Source organism: Megascapheus bottae, chromosome 16 (assembly GCF_031878675.1).
Source record: "Megascapheus bottae isolate mThoBot1 chromosome 16, mThoBot2.hap1, whole genome shotgun sequence".
NCBI lineage: Eukaryota > Metazoa > Chordata > Mammalia > Rodentia > Geomyidae > Megascapheus > Megascapheus bottae.
In genome coordinates this window covers 31,391,359-31,411,339 of record NC_143524.1, presented here as the reverse complement: position 1 = coordinate 31,411,339, position 19,981 = coordinate 31,391,359, and the positions used below count along the sequence as shown (strand labels likewise).

At 38.9% G+C, this 19,981-nt stretch overlaps 1 pseudogene; it reads right to left on the bottom strand.

Moving 5' to 3' along the window:
* Positions 1-19,438: 19,438 nt before the first annotated feature.
* On the bottom strand, positions 19,439-19,760 carry LOC150053089 (10 kDa heat shock protein, mitochondrial pseudogene; annotated as a pseudogene).
* Positions 19,761-19,981: the final 221 nt, after the last annotated feature.

Here is a 19,981-nt window from a genome sequence, read left to right as displayed (position 1 = left end):
GCTAGAATGCAGTCATAGCATTTAATGCATATCCTATGTTACTTCTCTTCTCTTTTTTTGCCCTTATAGTTAATTTCATATTGTTACTGTATCTGACTTTGTTACCTGGTATATTGTATATACATTTATTTGTTTATTCATAATAGGGAAAGGAAGGGGAAAAAAAAACAAGATGATTGGGAGGGGTGGGGAAGGAAAATGGGGACAAAAACATGAGAAGGGGTATCCTGACAATAAAGAAAAATTCAATGCCTATCCTACAAAGCTAAGAAAAGTCAGAGAATGGGTTAGGAGTAAGGGGGAGAATGTTGAAAGGGGTGACATTGATGAAGATGAATTGTTTTCATAAACTGCTTTGTTGAACAGAAGCTCCTCTGTACAACTACCTGAAGATAAAGAACATGACTAAATAGGTATGCGTATTGTATGGGTGTATTCATATACACAAATATACATAAAATATATGTATATACATATGCATGTATATATATAAACACACACATAAACATATAATTATATATACATACATGAGTACATATATGTAAACTATTCAGCCATAAAAATGAATGAAATTTTGTTCTCTTTTTTTCTTTTGCTAGTCCTGGTACTTGAACTCAGGGCCTGGGCATTGTCCCTCAGTTTCCTTTGTGTAAACCTAAGCACTCTAATACTTGAGCCACAGTGCCACTTCTGTCTTTTTCTGTTGAGGTGGTACTGAGGAACCCAGGGCTTCATGCATGCTAGGCAAGCACTCTCCCAGTAAGACACCTTCCCAGACCAAATCTTGTCATTAAATTTATGTTGTTTTGGGGGGGGGGACTGAACTCAGGGCCTGAGCACTGTCCTTGGGCTTTATCAAGGCTAGAGCCCTACCACTTGAGCCACAGCACCACTTCTGGCTTTTTCTACATATGTGGTACTGAGGAATCGAACCCAGGTCTTCATGGATGCTAGGCAAGCACTCTTCCACTAGGCCAAACTCCCAAATATGGTATAACTTGGAATTACCATGTGAAGTTCAGTCAGCCTAGCAGTGAAAGACAGCAGTGGATGAACTTATACAAACTATAAAACAGTCCCATCAAAGTGAAATGAAGAAAAACTGGCTATCAGACTCCGGGGAAAGTAGAGGGAGGGAAGAATAAAGAAAAGGTTGGTCAAACCATACTGTTATCACTAGATAAGTGTGAGAAGTGCCAGTGTACCATTTCTTCTTAGTACATCTATAGATAACAATAACATTCTTGACATGTCACAAAGTTAAAGTATTTTAAAACTTTTCACCCTAAGGAAATAAGACGAGCCTGACAGGTTTAGCTTAATTTAAACATTGCACAATGTATATACTTGTACATCACATAGCATTCCATAAATACATATACTTTTTTATGCTTTGGTTAAAATGAATTGTAAAAATCATTAATAAAAATTACAGATATGTATACATTTTATGTGTACAGTTTATTCAGCTTTGTGAAATGAATATAATCATGTGACTCAGAATCCGATGAAGATACAGAACAAGCACATGCCTGTTTTTAGATGGGGATGATCATGGTACCAGACTAGGGTAGGGAACTCTAGCGTGGAGCTAGGAGACCAGGAAAGGGTTAAGAATGGAATACAGCCTTCTAAGTACTCAGGACTGAGTACTCAGTACTCAGAAGGCTGAGGACTTGACCAAGTGGATACAAAAAAAGTCAAACAAGGCAAAGTATAACAGATGTATGTTACTACCCTTAGTTTGTTTGCACCCTAAAAGCTTGAGGCCTTGGAAACATGATGACTGTGTGATGGGTATATGTTTACTACTTCCCTCTGCTCCACAACAATAACAGACCTTATGATCACTATGTAATCAAACTATACCTCATGCTAATAGTGGTGACCACAAGATAAATTGATGCACTGTCTTCTGCAGGTCCCTGTGCTGAACTACATAAACTTGCTTATGGGGTCAAAGGGTTCAGAAGCTGATGATTGCTGATACCCTGGGTGCCCTACTCTCTCTCTCTGTGTCTTTTCTCTTTCCTCATCCGTGGTATTCCCTCTGCTGTCCCTGATAGTGGGTAGCAACAGGACAGACTGGGAAGAATAGTCCAGATGACCTTTTTTATGGACAAAGTTTTCTGACTCTTTTTTTTCCTCTTTTTTTAAATTGTATTTTATTGTTGCCGTTAGAGGTAGTGGGTACAGGTAGTGGGTACATTACTTCTTGAACCTTGATACCCCTTATCATGTTTTTTTTTTCCCCTTCCCTCCACCTCACCCTTCCAGTCAGCTTGTTTTTCCCCTTCCCTTCCCTATTTCAAATAAACAAATCAGTGTATATACAGAATACCAGGTAACAAAGTCAGATACAGTAACCACATGAGATTAACCATAAATGGAAAAAAAAAGAGAAAAGAAATAACTTCACGTAGTACCTTAAGAACAACAATCACAAAGGTAAACCTCTTGTTTGTATAACCTGAAGTTCATTTTGTTAATCTCATTCTGTATGACCATATGTACACAGCTTTTGAGCTATTGTGATCCTCTGTTAGGAGAATCCTAGATGTGTACTAATTATTACACATGAGGGATGCCATGGAGCCTGTGCTCCTTTGGGTCTCATTTATTTCACTTAATATGATTTTTTTCTAAGTCTTTCCATTTCCTTACAAATGATGTCATTCTTTCTGATGGCAGCATAGAATTCCATTGTGTCCAAGTTCTCTGACTCTTACACCTCAAAGATGCACGTGGATGTATTTTGTCATGAAGTGACATGACAGGCAGATGAACCATAGATGCTTTCTAGTCTCTCTTGTCAGGTACTGGTGTGTATGTTGCTTTCCTATAATGAATGTTCCTTGCTTGGTCTGAAAAATTGCATTCCTATTATGGTTCTGGGAATAGAAACTTTCATTATTATGAAAATACTCCTAGATTTATTAAATTTTGAGTCCTGCCAGTAGATGCCTTGGCAGGTCTGAAACATGATTTCAGCTCACCCTACTAGTATCCCTCAGGTAGAGCCATGTTTACTTGTCCCAGTGAGCTGGTAAGTGATCTTATAAATCGGGTGGGTACAAGGAAATGTACCCAGCTCACTCTCTAAAGCGAGGTTCCAGGATCATAACTATGACATAATTTCCCTCAATACCTGAACAGCCTTAGAATGTGGTGTTTTTTGTCAGCTTCCTCTGCTAGAATCCCATGTGGGCAGTGATGCTGTTTTCTTGTACCTACTGGGCTGTGTGCTCAGCTCCGATTTTTTTTCTCACTCTCCATCAGAGTGACCTCCCTGAGTGGATTTTATCAGCTGAGAGCCAGTTCTAGATATGCTTGCCTGGCCTTTAGTCAGTTGTCTCTTCCAATTTTCCTCTGAAGGGAAGTATGGGGTTTACTTGTATCCACTTGGGCTCTGGGTGATCATTGTTCTCTGGCTACCCAGGGAACAACAGACATCTCCCTCTTTTCACACCTGGCACAGTTAGAGTGTAGCATTGTTATTTCTTTGTCTTCTTTATTGACCTAAGGTTCAATGCATTCTATATTCTCTCCTCACTATCTGTCCTATATTTCAGTGGTGCAGTCTTTTACCGACGTACCCACATTTCTTTCAAGCAAATTATTTGCTTTTTAATCTTGGTTCCCAAGGACATGGAAATGTAGTGTTTAACTATACTATACAATTTTCTCTCTGTACTCCCTTTTTTGCATTGGCAATTCTTTTTTTTTATTGTTGGGATAATGTATAGATTACAGTTACATTCGCCAGGTAGTAGGTGCATTACTTCTCACTCATTGATACGCTCTCTCCCATTTTTTGTCCTCATTTTCTTCCTCCCAATCATCTTGTTTACCTCCCTTCCCTTTCCTATTTCAAATAAATGAAAATACAACATACCAGGTAACAAAGTCAGATACATTAACAATATGAGATTACTCAAAGGGCAATAAAAGAGAAGAGAAATAACATAGTACATTAAGAACAACAATCACACAAGATAAAGCTCTTGTTTCCATATCCTAGAGATCCTTTCATTTAGACTCATCCTATATGACCTTATATACTTTGGTTTTGAGCTATTGTAATCCTCTGCTAGGAGAGTCCTAGATGTGTGTACTAATTACTACAAATGAGGGAAACCATTGAGCCCATGTTCCTTTGGGTTTGGCTTACTTCGCTTAATGTGATTTTTTCCAAGTCTTTCAATTTCCTTATGAATGGGGCGATGCCATTCTTTCTGATGACAGCATAGAATTCCATAGTGTATAAGTACCACGTCTTCTTGATCCAATCATCTACTGAGGGGCATCTAGGTTGGTTCCATATTTTTGCTATGTTAAATAATGCTGCAATGAACATTGTTGTGGTAGTAGCTTTAGTATGTCCTTGTTTCTGGACATTTGGGTAAACCTTGGCATTTCTTATCCCATTCCCTTTTTATTTCAGTAGAAATGTGGAATTATTCTATTGTCTTTTTTATATGAGACTTATTCTTGCTTCATAGTTTTAACTAAGCTGTTGGATCTTCGTGTTTTTACTATGATATGCTGTAACAAGCTTCCTTACTGCACTTGTTTTCATAGTTTCCAAGCCTATACCTAGATAACCATTTCTTTTTGAAGATTTGGAAACTGAACTGACCACAGGTGACATGGATAGAGAAGGTTCTGTTTCTTTATTGTATGATTGTTTATTTGGTTGGTTGGTTTATTGTAGCAGTATTATGGATTTGGCTTATACTCTTGAATATGCTAGGTAATAGTATCAATAAATGCATCCAATTAATAGTTTCATTCAGCTACAAAGGTGCTGACATCAATTCAAAATAAAGACAGAGCTAAAAATTTGGTGAAAAATCCTGAAGTTGACATTATCTTCTAAAATCTAATAGTTACACAAAATATTCATGAATGGCTTCCAACAGTTACACTGAAATCAATCCCAGAGTTACAATAAATATCAGACTGGGACTTGTCTCATATGTTTCTAGACTAGATAGGTACAAGTTAGAACTAAAATGAGCAGTAGTTTACAAAACTAAAGGACTGAGATTTTGTTACTGAATCAAAGATTAGCTTGTCAACAGAGCAATGTCAAGTATCTCTAGAAATCTTCATATAACCAAATAGGATGTTTGATTTACAGAAATAGTATGCTTTCAAGTACATCATATTCCAAAAATCCTGATGATCTAATAAAATATGGACTGACTCTCTCACAAATAACACTGTTTGCAACAATTCTTTAACACAGTATACATTATAATTTCCATAGGACTATAGAGAGAAAATAAAAAACCTTCAAAGCCATTGTGGATAAGTAAATAATAAGTAGGGATTGTGGCTTAGACGATAATTCTCTGCATTGATGTGAAACTAAAACTAAAAAGTGCTGAGCAAGAAAATAGTTGAAAAGAAAAAAAAGAAAATGATTCAAAAGGTAACAGAACTTTGTTAATAGAGTGAATACACATATGCTACTTTCTTGGTAATAGTACCCTTGAGCAGAGATGTAAAAACTGAGATAAGTGTAATTATTTGGATAGATTAAGGAATGGCTAAGATACTTCAGAGACATGGCTAAGACAAGGGTAGACAATTCTCAACTGGGTTATGGCCAGATTCACCATAATACCACATCTAGAGAGCACCAAGAAGTTGTTCATCATTGCTCTACTCTGCTGCCTGACAACTCCAGGGTCCCCTGAGAAAGGCTGCCTTCACATTCGTTGTCTTCAGGAGTGTCCTGCAGAGCTCTCTGCAGAACCTGCTGAAGGGTCTGCCTCTGCCTCTGCCGCTGCCGGAAGGAGCCAACAAAGAAGTAAATGATGGGGTTGGCACAGCTGTTAACAGAGGATAGTAAAAGTAAAAGCATGATAGAATAACAGGGAATTCTGGAGATAGACAGAAATAGGATGTCACTGATGCCAAAGGGCAGACCACAGCATATGAAGACAAGCATTGAGAACAGGACAGTCACATACAGCCTGGTCACTGTCACCCGTCGAGAGCCATAGAACATCCTTATCATCAGAGCCAGGCTAGAACTGGAGAGAATTACAAATAAAAATAGCAAGTATCCGTAAAAAGAAAACCTAAATAACATACACAAGTTACCATAATATGGGCTATGTAGGTGTTGGCAGAACAAAAATGGCAAAAAAATAGATATCAGTGATAGTACCCAGACTATCACACACATGACAGATGATGCATGTCCAGGGCGGTGGCATCGGTACCAGATGGGACACAGAACAGACAGGCAGCGCTCCAAGCTAATAACACTGAGGAAGCTCAGGCCTGCTGTATAAAAACAGAGAAACACAAGGTAGAAGACATAATACACATTGATTTCCATGGGTCCCAGGAAAACTCGTAGCACCATAATAAAGTTAAAGCTCAGGTAGAAGAAGTCAGCCACAGCCAGGTTTAGGATGTAGACTGAGATGGCATTTCTGTGCATCCGGAAGCCCAGGAGCCAGATCACAGCTGCGTTTCCTGCCATTCCAATCATATCAAATATGAAATATAACCACACAAAAATTTTCACCTCCGTGTCACAATATCTCTGGTGGGTGTTGTTATACTCATTCGTTCCTGTCACTTCTGTCATCAAGGCTATTGTGGTTGTTTCCATGCTCAGAATCACTCCATTCTTGCCCCTGAAAGCAAAACCAAACTTCAGAAATTCTTATTTCTATTTTTCAGCTCTACCCTGCAGTGTGGTAATTATTCTTTTCATTGAAAAGAAGGAGAAAATAGAGTATCTCAGAGATTAAGGAATGTGTCAAGAGTTGAGGATTTCTGGAGTACAGAAACAAATCCAGTACCTGTCGTCAATACACCTGAGGTCTCTGCTCTCTAGATGCAAACCTTCACATATTGCAGAAATGCACTATGATCCAAACACCCCACTCAGAGAGCTAGTGCTCTGGATCCAGCACTACTCCAGGCCAGCCATTTTCTCTCATGTGTAGGACTTTAGAGAGACACAGAGATTACATGCCAGCTTTGTGTGTGAGGTCCCTGCATTCATGGTTCATTCACTGAATGAATGCATGGCACACACTTTTCCCATGTCATATTGTATGAGTAAAATGGAGAACAAAATGCAAATAGAATAAAAACTACTAGAAAAGGCCCATAAAATGTGATGGAAAAAATCTGACTTTGTTATCTGGTATATTGAATGTACAATTATTTGGTTATTTGAAATAGGGAAGGGAAGAGGGGAAAACAAGATGATTGGGAGGGGTTGGGGGAAGGGAAATGGGGACAAAAACATGAGAAGAGACATCAATGTATGAGAAGCAATGAGCCCACTACCTGATGAATATGACCTTAGCCCTTCTAGACATTAATAAAAAATTATCAAAAATTAAAATAGGTGCTTCAGATATTAAAAAAATCCATGGGCTGGGAGTTTGGCCTAGTGAGAGAGTGCTTGCCTGGCATGCATGAAGACCTGAGTTCTATTCCTTGGTACCACATACATGGAAAAAGCTGGAAGTGGTGCTGTGGCTCAAGTGGTAGATAGAGCTCTAGCTTTGAGAAAGCCGAAGGACAGTGCTCAGTCCCTGATCTCAAGCCCAGTGATGGCAAAAACAAAACAATCAAAAAACCAAACCAAAAAAAATATCAATACATCCTAAATGGTTTTGCATGATTTCATGGTATATTCAGAAGTCTTTATGTGTGCCAAAATGTCTGATGTAGTAACACTGACAGGTGTCTGAAGGATACCATGTAGCTTTGTTTAGCATCTACAAGAATTATGTGAAGTATTGGTGTGTCTCCTAGCAGGGTGATATGTAGAACGTTCTTTGTGTGCATTATAAACTTGTTTCACACTTTATTCCAAGACTTTCATGTAGTGTTCTCTGTGATGAGAGTCATCAGTGAAGGAAGCAGGACAAGTGCAGCTTAAGAAATGTCAGGAGACATTTGTGGAGATTTCAGCTTTGGAAAAAGGATCAGTTGCCACTGGGGTGGAAAATTCCTGTACATTGATAGGCTTTGATTCTCAGCAGGCATTGGTTCTTTCTCTTCAAGAGCCTAAGCGTTACAATCTTCACTTTCTTTATAATGAAATAGAATATGAGTAATTATTAGTGCTTGTCCCAAACCTTGTATGTGAAACAGAAATGCCTGCCTTAGGTTCACCCTTTTCCCAGTTCTTTAAACATAAGTACCCATGGTTCCATGTGGGGTGAAACTGGATGATGAAAAAAACACAGGGGAAATTCTCAACTTGTAACCAATGTGCTATTCAAAATTGTCAATGATAGAAAATTAAGAATACTGAGCTGAATCCAGGGGCCTTTTCCTGTTTGGAAAATGTATCTAAAGTAGGAGGCCTTCAAGGAAAAGGAGAGGAATGCAGGGAATGAATCCACCATGAACTCCCTTGTAGAGATGAGATTTCATGGCTTGAATTTGAAATAGGTAAGTTTTATTGATCCTACACAAAGGAACTCACCATTGGAATCTCTAGTTAATGGTTAATGTAATTATTTTCCTCATCAAATGTGAAGTTCTACAAGGAAGAAATCAGATATATCTTATTAACTTCCATTTCTCCACATTGAGCAATTTCTCCCATAAACCATGCATTTTCATATTTTAACCCACACTGGGAGAAATTCCTTGTAAAGCATACAAGATAATTTTTTCTGGGATTACATCATCAAGAACAGGCTCCATCCCATCTCTTGGCTTACTTCTGCCCGGTGTTTGGCTTTCTTTCTGTTCTCTGCCCCATTTCTTATTTCTTAGGAATTCCAAAAAGGCTTTCATATGAACACAGAACCTGAGAAAATATGAGGGTTCTCAATCTACTGGAGTCCCTGGTACCTAGTGTTTTCTTGTGCACATTTGGATTTTTTTCTTTTGCCAGTTCTGAGGCTTGAACTCAGGGCCTGAGCGCTGTCCTTGGACTTTCTCAAGGCTCTACCACTTGAGCCATAGCACCATTTCCAGCTTTTTTTCTATGTACGTGGTATCAAGGAATCAAACCTGGGTCTTCATGCATGCTAGGCAAGCACTCTACCACTAGGCCAAACTTCTGGGATTTTTTTTGATATTTAAATTAAACAATTGCTCTGCTTTTCCACTGTATCTTCATTTTAATGGTGAGTGAGTAGAGTGACATAGCCATTTCAAGGTCATGCAACTAACAGTCGGAGTATGCTTTTTATTCACAGCTTTCTCTTACCTAGACAGGTGTATTGACATGGTCCAAGTCATGCTTACCATAAAAGGCTCATCCATATCCTTTGTGATTGAGGAACATAAAGCCATGATCCTTGTTTGATATGCTACAGACCATCTTATAAACCTTTTGTTAAAATGCTCATTTAACAAATGAGCTGTATTTAAGTGGTCATCATTGTTCTCTAATAAGTAAGAATTATATTTTGCATCTGTTAAATATATTCCAGCTTTGAAATACCTTTTATTTTGTAAAATGGTGAAGGCTCTATAGAAGTGACAAAAGAAAAACCAAATATGGACAAGAAAGAATAGCTATGATGAAATAAGAAGAGAAACATTACAAAATTTTGACCCCATGTATTAGGAAGACGCAAAAGATGCAATGATTCCCAAGTTCATGACAATATTGTTTCTACACTCCCCATTATCTTTGGTTTCCCAAGAGTGTGGTTCTCATAGAATCCTTTCTCTTCTGTTTGAACAGCATGGAGCCATTGGATAGCACCATTCACACACTGATGTATAGAGGGATAGGAAGTTTTTCTTTTCATTTTCAACTTCCCTTTTAGTAACCTGTGACTTGGTGATGGATGTGTTTCTCAACCTGTTTGGTCATCAAATCCACCTATGGCAGAGCTATGGACTACACTTTATCTCTTGTAACAAGTCTTTTACTTATATCCTAAGCCCTATTGCAAAAATTCTGCTTCACCATTTTCTTTCCTCAGTGGATTCACCATGTGATTGCCATTTTCTCCATAATGTTACCCTACATGACAGAGAATCTCTTCCTGAAGGACTCCTCAATCACTGCAAATTAAACCATTGGTATGTAAGGATTCATGCTAGATTTAATACCGTATATTTTGAGAACCAATGAAACATGAGTTAAATGATGTCAGATCTAGGAAACAGTATATACATACACATTTCCTTTTTAATGAACATTAGAAATCAGGATTCTCCTCCTGACAAGAGATTTCAATGGAAATCACAGAGCTAATGAAGATATTTGATTTGAAAGGCAGGAAAATCTGGTTAACATTCTAAAATTCCACTGTAGAATGACCAACATTCAGTTTTCTGAAGGTATCTTCTGTTTCTGGTTTGTGCCATAACCCCCTAAATATAGCACCTTATACTAGAAACACAGGAACATGAACTCAGAGCAAATCTTATAACTAGATATTTGGATGCTCCTGAGATAAATCCTTACCTTTCTTCCATTTTCCTCTTCAGAGCTGCAGATGTGAACTGATATGGAGAAGAAGAGCTTTTCTCAGACTGAGCAGGGATAGAGTCCACTTCTTTATTCTGAAATTCAAGAGATGGCAACAAGAGTTTGTGGAAAGCTTTGAGACCAAGCAAGGCTTAAGAAGACTGCAGACAGCCCATGTGATTTTCTGTACCTGTACTGGAAGCTAGTCAGAGACCAGAGCCATCTGAGTCTTGATTCTTCACTGAGATGTTTTTTGGCACCAGCCCTATTCTCACACCCATATGTGCCTTCTTCATCCCATCTCACTCAGTCCAGCTTCTTCTGAGTAATTGCTTTTCTGTCCTTTAATTACCTACTCCAAGTTTAGGTAGAAATATCATGGGATTTTGGCTTGCATATGGGGTCATTATAACTCAATATTAAAGTGCATCCTTGGGCCTTTGTCATCCAAAGTGCACCCTGGTGTGATGGCTCTTGCTGTTTGGAATGCTAATCCTAGCAGAAGGACAGTCATTAATATAGTTTTATTCCAAATGATGCTGAAATGTTTATAGGCTCCACGAAATCTGCAATCCCACTCTTCTTATGTTGCTACTTTCTATTCTTACTTATTCTCAGTTAATTTAGTTCTTTTCCTCCCTCCCTCCCTACCTCTGTCCCTACGTTCCAGCCTCCCTTCTTTCCTCCCTCTCTCTCTCTCCTTAGCTCCCTTCCTCCTTCCTTTCCTGCCTTCCTTACTTCCTTCTAATTTCATACAACTATATGTTCAAACCTGCATTCATCTCCCATTCTACATTTCAGTCCCACATGCACCAGGTTATTAAAGAATTCAACTTCTGTCTCATGATAGTATAGTATAGGTATGAGATGCAGGTTAGGGATATCCCAGTAGACTGGCTATTGTTTATCCATGGGTTATGCCCAGTAAGGTAAAAGTTATGGGGTAGTACATATATCAAGCTTAATAACCTGTTTTTGTGTTGAACTTTTTTGTATGTGTGTGGGTGCTGGGGCCTTAATTCATGGTCTGAGCACTATCCCTGGACTTTGTTCTCACAGCCAGTGTTCTATCACTTGGGCCAGAGCTCCACTTGTGGATTTTTTTTTTTTTTGGCAGATAATTGGAGACATGGGTCTTGTAACCTTTCCTGCTTGGGTTGGCTTTTTACTTTGATTCTAGATCTTAGCCTAATGAATAGCTAGGATTACAGACATGTGGCACCAGTGGTCAAGTGAGAGTTCAGTTTTTAAAATTGTTGTATTAAGATCTAAAAGGGATTAAAATTTCATAACAGGTTATGAGTATAGTGCTTCTTGCCAATGTCACCGCTTCCTTCATTTTCCCCTCTTTTCCTTCTTTTGTTCCTATCCTCAAGTTACATGTTCTATTAAAAAGATTTTTTTTTTTTTAGTTGGAGGTGGGACTGGAGCTCAAAGCTGGAAACTGTCCTGGATTTCTTTTGCTGAAGACTAGCACTCTACCACTTTGAGCCCCATCTTCACTTCTGGTGTTCTGATAGTTAATTGGAGATTCGAGTCTCAAGGTCTTTGAGCACTAGTGCCTGCTTATAGAGTTCATTTTCTAAATAATGTATGTAAAATATAAGGACTATATTTTATCATTATCCTCCCTCTAGTTTTTTGACACCCCTCCCTCCTCATGACCACACGGAAGGACATATTTCTACTATGTGGTATCCATTTGAATTCTTTCATTCTTATTATAAAGGTGATATACAGCGGGTTTCCAAGTACAAAGAGAATAAAAGAGTGAACTATCTTTGGGCAGTGTCCCCACTTCCCTTGCTCTCTCCCAGTTTTCCCCATTATTACATGTTGTGTAGTTCATTTTCAAGATAGTTTGTAATGAGGATCTCTGCTGTATTTGTTCACTTTTGCCACTGCATTTCTCTGCTCCCCTTATTTCCCCAAAAGCATATAAAGAAAAAAAAAAGACCCAAAACAGAAATGAAGCAAAAACCTCTTGCTTCATTTCTTGGAGGTTTTTGTTGCGGGGGGGGGGGGAGGTCAGTCGTGGGTCTTGAACTCTGGGCCTGGGCACTGTCCCTGAACTCTTCAGCTCAAGGCTACCACCCTAACCCTGAGCCTGGGCATTGTTCCTGAGCTTTTTCAGCTCAAGGATCCAGCACTATCCCTAGAGCTACAGCCCTACTTCCCTTTTTCTAGAGGTTAATTGGAGATAAGAGTCAAACATTCTTTAGTTCTTTTTTTTAAAATTTTTTTTTTACTGTAATTAGTAAAAGGGTTACATGATATTTGCCAGATAGAAGGTGCATTAATTGCCATACATTGATACCCTTTCACATGTCTTGGTACCCATTTCCCTCCCCCCCCCCCACCCCACACCCGTCTTGGTTTTTCCCCCTTCCCTATCAAATTTCAAATATCCAAATACAAATAAATTCAATATATCAGATAACAAAGTGAGATACTATACCAATCCTCATATGTCAGCCTTCCGAGTAGACAAGATTACTGGCATGAGCCACTGACCTGGATTGGAGGGGTTTTTTGTTTGTTTTTTTGTTTTGTTTTTTTTTCCAAGGGACATCCCCTTTCCCCCAGGGTTGCTTGTTCTTTTATTTTAGCAGTTCTTGGGCCTGGCACTGAGCTACTTCTATTTCCTTTACTTAGCTAATACAGTATTGCTTCCTGCAAAATTTAACAACCTTGCAATTGTTTTCACCTTCTAGCCTGGCTTGGTGTTGTGCTGGAATGCAGGTATCTGTGGGTCTACCATACACACAGAAAAAACAGACTCCTGGCCACCAGGATAGTTTTTGCTTTAAAAAGGCAAATATTGCCAAGTGCCAGTGGCTCACACCAAGAATCCTTGCTACTTAAGAAGCTGAGCATCCTAGCCTTGAGAAAGTCCAAGGACAGTGCTCAGGACATGAGCTCAAGCCCAGGACTGGCAAAAAAAAAAAAAAAAAAAAAAAAGAAGCTGAGCATCCAGCTTCAAAGCTGTCCCAGGCAGACAAATCCAGAAGCCTCCTAATCTCCAACTAACCACTAAAAAGCCAGATGTGGAGTTGTGGCGCTGTGGCTCAAGTGGTTGAATGCCAGGCTTGACAAGGAAAAAAGCTCAAGGACAGTGCCCAGTCCTGAGTTCAACCCCTAGTACACATACACACACAAAAGAGAAGAGTCTTCCAAATGCAAATTCAGGCAAATAAAAGTGGGTCTTCCTCGTGCCCACCCTGGCTTGTGCACACTGCTTTACATCTGCCACTTTTGCTTGACAGTAGATTGTGGGCATTGTTCTTCCCGAGGACACAGCAATCCTTGTTCTTTCTGTTTTCCTTTTGTTTTGACATGTCCATTCTCTTCTGTTAGACAGTGCAGTACAATAACTATTTGTTCATCTACTACACTGTGATGGACTTTGTTGCTCTGCCATATGAGTCATGTCTCCAACCTGGCTCTTTTTTTCATATACTTTTTATTGTAATTAATAGAAGGGTTACATTATATTCACCAGATAGAAGGTACATTACTTCACATACATTGATATCCTTTGCATTGTCTTGGTCCCCATTTCCCTCCCCCAACCCCCACCCCTCATCTTGTTTTCCCCCTTCCCTATCTGATTTCAAATAATCAAATACGCATATATACAATATATCAGATAAAAAGGTGAAATACTGTAACAATATAAGATAACCAAGGAACAGCAAAAGAGATGAGAGATAACATAGAATATTAAGGACAACAATCACTCATTATATGGCTTTTGTTTCTATATCCTGGAGGTCCTTTCGTTTAGCATCATACTATATGGCCTTATGTATATAGGTTTTGTTCTATTGTAAATCTCTGCTAGGAGAGCCCAAGGTTTGTATTGATTATGACAAATGAGGGAAACCATTGAGCCTATGTTTCTTTGAGTCTGGCTTACTTCACTTAATATGACTTTTTCTAAGTCTTTCCGTTTCCTTACAAATGGGGCAATGTCATTCTTTCTGACAGCAGCATAGAATTCAATTGTGTACTGCGTCTTGTTGATCCACTCATCAACTGAGGGGCATCAGGGTTGGTTTCATATCTTTGCTATGGTAAACAGTGCTGCAATAAACATCATTGTGCTAGTGGCATTAGTATGTCTTTGTTTCTAGACGATTAGGTAAATGCCAAGTAGTGGAATTGCTGGGTCATAGGGGAGCTCTATGTTTAGTCTTTTGAGAAACTGCCATCCTGCTTTCCATAGTAGTTAAATGAGTTTGCACTCCCACTAACAGTGTAGTGGTGATCCCTCCTGGCCACATCTCCGCTAGCATTGGCTGTTATTAGATTTCTTGATCATGGCCATTCTAACTTACACCATGGAATTCTATGCTGCCATCAGAAAAAATATTATTTTCTCATTTGTAAGGAAATGGAAAGACTTTGAAAAAATCATGTTAAGTGATGAAGGGAGTTTCTTTACTGCACTTGTTTTCTTGGCATCTGATACCTAGATAGTCATCTCTTTCTGAAGATTTGGAGACTATTTTGTCATTATCTTATCAACTGGGCTTCTTATGTTTAAAGCTTCTAGCCTTTCTCTTTCATCTGAGTCCATAGTTCACAGTGTTAACCTTATAATGGCATGCCAGATATCTGGCTTATGTCCTTTGTATTTTTTATGTATCCTGAATATTTTATAACTGGATATTCTGATATATATATATATTTATATACATAGATTATATATATTCAATTCATGTCAAGATTTTTTGTTTCCATCTTTGTTCACATTTTAGTCCAAGCCTTCAGATGGTTTTAAAATTGAATTATTGAAATTTTCACCTATAGATTTTAAATTTCATTTTTTTCTAGATTTTTATCTTTATTAAATTCTATTCATTCCTCTATCTATAAGCCCTGTCTTTCTCAATTAGAGCTTCCAGAGGCATGAAGCCTCTATGGCTTCCCTAAATATGTCAGTGATGGGAGGATTTAAGGAAGCACTGAGTCTTGCACAGGCATTGAAGAACTGAACTGAGCACAGGTGACATGGGCAGAGAAGGTTCTGTTGCTTCATTTCTTTATTGTGTGGTTATTTGGTTGGTTGGTTTATTGTAGAAGTGTTATGGAGCTGACTTATACTCTTAAGTATGCTAGGTAATAGTGTCAACAGGCAAAATGCATCCAAGTAATAGTTTGATTCAGCCACAAAGATGCTGACAATCAATTTAAAACACATAGCTAAAAATTGGTACAAATCCTGAAGTTAACATTGTCTTCTAAAATATAATAGTTATGTGAACTGTTCATAAATGTTTCCTAGTTTAACACTGAAACCAATACTGGAGTTACAATGAATCAAAATGGGACTTGTTTCATATGTTTCTAGACTAGATAGCTACGAGTTAGAACTAAAATAAGCAGTAGTTTGCAAATCTAAAGGACTCAGATTTGGTTACTGAATCAAAGATTAACTTATCAACAGGCCAATGATAGGTATCTCCACGTATATTCCTTGATATAAGGAAACAGGAGGTTTGATTTACAAAGAAAGTGTGACTTTAAGTGTATCATATTCAAAAAAGCCTGAAATCAAATGAAATATGGGCTCATTCTCTCACAAATAACTTACCTACTTGCAGCAATTCTTTTTTTCTTTTTTATATTTTCTATTGTAATTAATAAAAGGGTTACATGATATTTGCCAGATAGAAGGTGCATTAATTCACATACATTGATACCCTTTCACATGTCTTGGTACCCTGTACCTTCCCCCCACACCGCCCCTCCCCCATCTTGGTTTTCCCCCCTTCCCTATCAAATTTCAAATAACCAAATACAAATAAATTCAATATATCAGATAACAAAGTGAGGTACTGTAACAATATGAGATACCCAAGGGACAGCAAAGGAGATGAGAGATAACATAGTACCTTAAGGACAACAATCATTCATTATATGGCTTTTGTTTCAATGTCCTGGAGGTCCTTTCAATTAGCTTCATACTATATGGCCTTATGTATTAAGGTTTTGCTCTATTGCAGATCTCTGCTAGTAGAGCCCAAGGTTTCTACTGATTATGACAAATGAGGGAAACCACTGAGCCTAAGTTCCTTTGAGTCTGGCTTACTTCACTTAATATGATTTTTTCTAAGTCTTTCCATTTCCTAACAAATGGGTCGATGTCATTTTTTCTGACAGCAGCATAGAATCCCATTGTGTACAAATACCACAACTTGTTGATCCACTCATCAACTGAGGAACATCTAGATTGGTTCCATATCTTACTTGCAGCAATTCTTTAACACAGTATAGATTACAATTTCCATAAGAACATAGAGAGAAAATAAAAAAAACCCTAAAAACTACTGTGGATAAGTACATAATAAATACTGTTCTGTGGTTAATAGGAGAATTCTTTCCATTGATATGAACTAAAACTAAAAAGTGCCATACAAAGAAAATAATTGAAAAGAAATGAAAAGAAAATGGTCCAAAAGGTAATATAACTTTGTTAACAGAGTCATACAGATATGCTGCTTTCATGGTAATAGTATTCTGAGTAGAGGTGTAAAAACTGAGATAAGAGTAATTATTTGAATAGACTAAGGAATTACTAAGTTACTTCAGAGACATGGCTAAGACAAGGGTAGACAATTCTCAACTGGGTTATGGCCAGATTCACCATAAAACCACATCTAAAGGGCACCAAGAAGTTGTTCATCATTGCTCTACTCTGCTGCCTGACAACTCCAGGGTCCCCTGAGAAAGGCTGCCTTCACATTCCTCATCTTCAGGGGTGTCCTGCAGTGCTCTCTGCAGAACCTGCTGAAGGGTCTGCCTCTGCCTCTGCCTCTGCCGCTGCCGGAAGGAGCCAACAAAGAAGTAAATGATGGGGTTGGCACAGCTGTTGATAGAGGTCAGCAAAAGTAAAAGACTATAAATGTAACAGATGTCATAGATCTTATTATAAACTACAAATATGAGGAGGTAGACAATGCCATAGGGCATACCACAGCATATGAACACAAGCATTGAGAGCAGGACAGTCACATACAGCCTGGTCATGGGCATCCGTCGAGAGCCACAGAACATCCTTACAGCGAGAGCCAGGCTAGACCCCGAGAGAATCACAAATAAAAATAGCAAGTATCCAGAAGTAGAAAAATTAAATAACATACACAAGTTATCATAGTATGGGGTATATAGGTGTAGGCAGAACAAAATTTGCAAAAAAGTAAATATCAGTGATAGTACCCAGACTATCACACACATGACAGATGATGCATGTCCAGGGCGGTGGCATCGGTACCAGATGGGACACAGAACAGATAGGCAGCGCTCCAAGCTAATTACACTGAGGAAGCTCAGGCCTGCTATATAACAACAGAGAAACACAAAGTGGAAGACATCATACACATAGATTTCCACGGGTCCCAGGTAAAATTGCAGCTCCATAATAAAGTTAAAGCTCAGGTAGAAGAAGTCAGCCACAGCCAGATTTAGGATGTAGACTGAGATGGCATTTCTGTGCACCCAGAAGCCCAGGAGCCAGATCACAGCTGCGTTTCCTGCCATTCCAATTACATCAAATATGAAATATAACCACAGTAAAATTTTCACCTCCGTGTCACAATATCTCTGGTGGGTGTTGTTATACTCATTCGTTCCTGTCACTTCTGTCATCAAGGCTATTGTGGTTGTTTCTATGCTCAGAATCACTCCATTCTTGCCCCTGAAAGCAAAACCAAGCTTCAGAAACACTTATGTAATTTCTATTTTTCAGCTCTACCCTGCAGTGTGGTAATTATTCTTTTCATTGAAAAGAAGGAGAAAATAGAGTATCTCAGAGATTAAGGAATGTGTCAAGAGTTGAGGATTTCTGGAGTACAGAAACAAATCCAGTACCTGTCGTCAATACACCTGAGGTCTCTGCTCTCTAGATGCAAACCTTAACATATTGCAGAAATGCACTATGATCCAAACACCCCACTCAGAGAGCTAGTGCTCTTGGATCCAGCACTACTCCAGGCCAGCCATTTTCTCTCATGTGTAGGACTTTAGAGAGACACAGAGATTACCATGCCAGCTTTGTGTGTGAGGTCCCTGCATTCACGGTTCATTCACTGAATGAATGCATGGCACACACTTTTACCATGTCATATTGTATGAGTAAAAGGGAGAACAAAATGCAAATAGAATAAAAACTACTAGAAAAGGCCCATAAAATGTGATGGAAAAAATCTGACTTTGTTATCTGGTATATTGAATGTACAATTATTTGGTTATTTGAAATAGGGAAGGGAAGAGGGGAAAACAAGATGATTGGGAGGGGTTGGGGAAGGGAAATGGGAACAAAAACATGAGAAAGCCCATCAACGTGTGGGAAGGATTGAGCCCAGTTCTTGACATATGTAACTGGTAAACTTCTATATATTAATAAAAAATTGTCAAAAATTGGGCCGGGAGTTTGGCCTAGTGGTTAAAGTGCTTGCCTAGCATGCATGAAGACCCGGGTTCGATTCCTCGGTACCACATACGTAGAAAAAAGCCGGAAGTGGTGCTGAGGCTCAAGTGGTAGAGCTCAAGCCTTGAGAAAGTCCAAGGACAGTGCTCAGGCTCTGAGCTCAAGCCCAGGACTGGCAAAAAAAAAATTGTCAAAAATTTTTACTTTGGCACTTCAACTATAAAAAAAATCCACAGGCTGGGAATTTGGCCTAGTGGTAGAGTGCTTGTCTAGCATGCACAAAGACCTGAGTTTGATTCCTTGGTACCACATAAGAGAAAAAGGTGGAAGTGGTGATATGGTTCAAGTGGTAGAGCTCTAGCCTTGAGAAAGCCCAAGGACAGTGCTCAGGCCCTGAGCTCAAGCCCAGGAATGGCAAAAACAAAACAAAACAAAACAAAAAACAAAATCCATACATCCCTAAATGTTTTTTTTTAGTTACTATCAGTTTATTATAAAAGAGAGATGTGGAAATTATTTACGTGATGAAAGATCTCAGAACTTGCATGGAATGGGCAGTTTCACACGATGCCACTTCAGTGGTGTATTCACTCTACGTACTTTCCAAGAATGTCACCATTCCTAAATAAGAAATAATCCTTGTCCTCTAGAACTACTTTGGTGCCTCCATATTCTGGGAGAAGAACTTTATCACCCACTTTCACACTCACTGGCTGAAATCTCTCCATCTTTTCCTTTAGAGCCTGATCCCACCGCCACTACTGTGGCTTGCAATACTTTTCCTTGAGTATTTTCTGGAAGCATAATGACTCCTTAGGTTACAGTTTCAGCTGCTCTTCTTTCAACCAGCATTCAGTCAAACAGAGGAAGAAACTTCCTAAATGCTTGTCCAGCCATGACTCCCGCGGTCGCTCCTCAAACTCTGCTCTCAGGCCTGTGCTGCAAGGAGAGACCCTCAACCAGGCTTGAAGACACGCGAAAAGGCTGCACCTCCACGCAAGAGACAGCTGAAAGGCCAACGTGCTAGGCAATTGATCCCAAGGACTTCAGGCAGGGCACTTATGTGGGCACTGAAGGACGGAAGGCCCCTAAATGTTTTTGCACAAATTTAAAATATA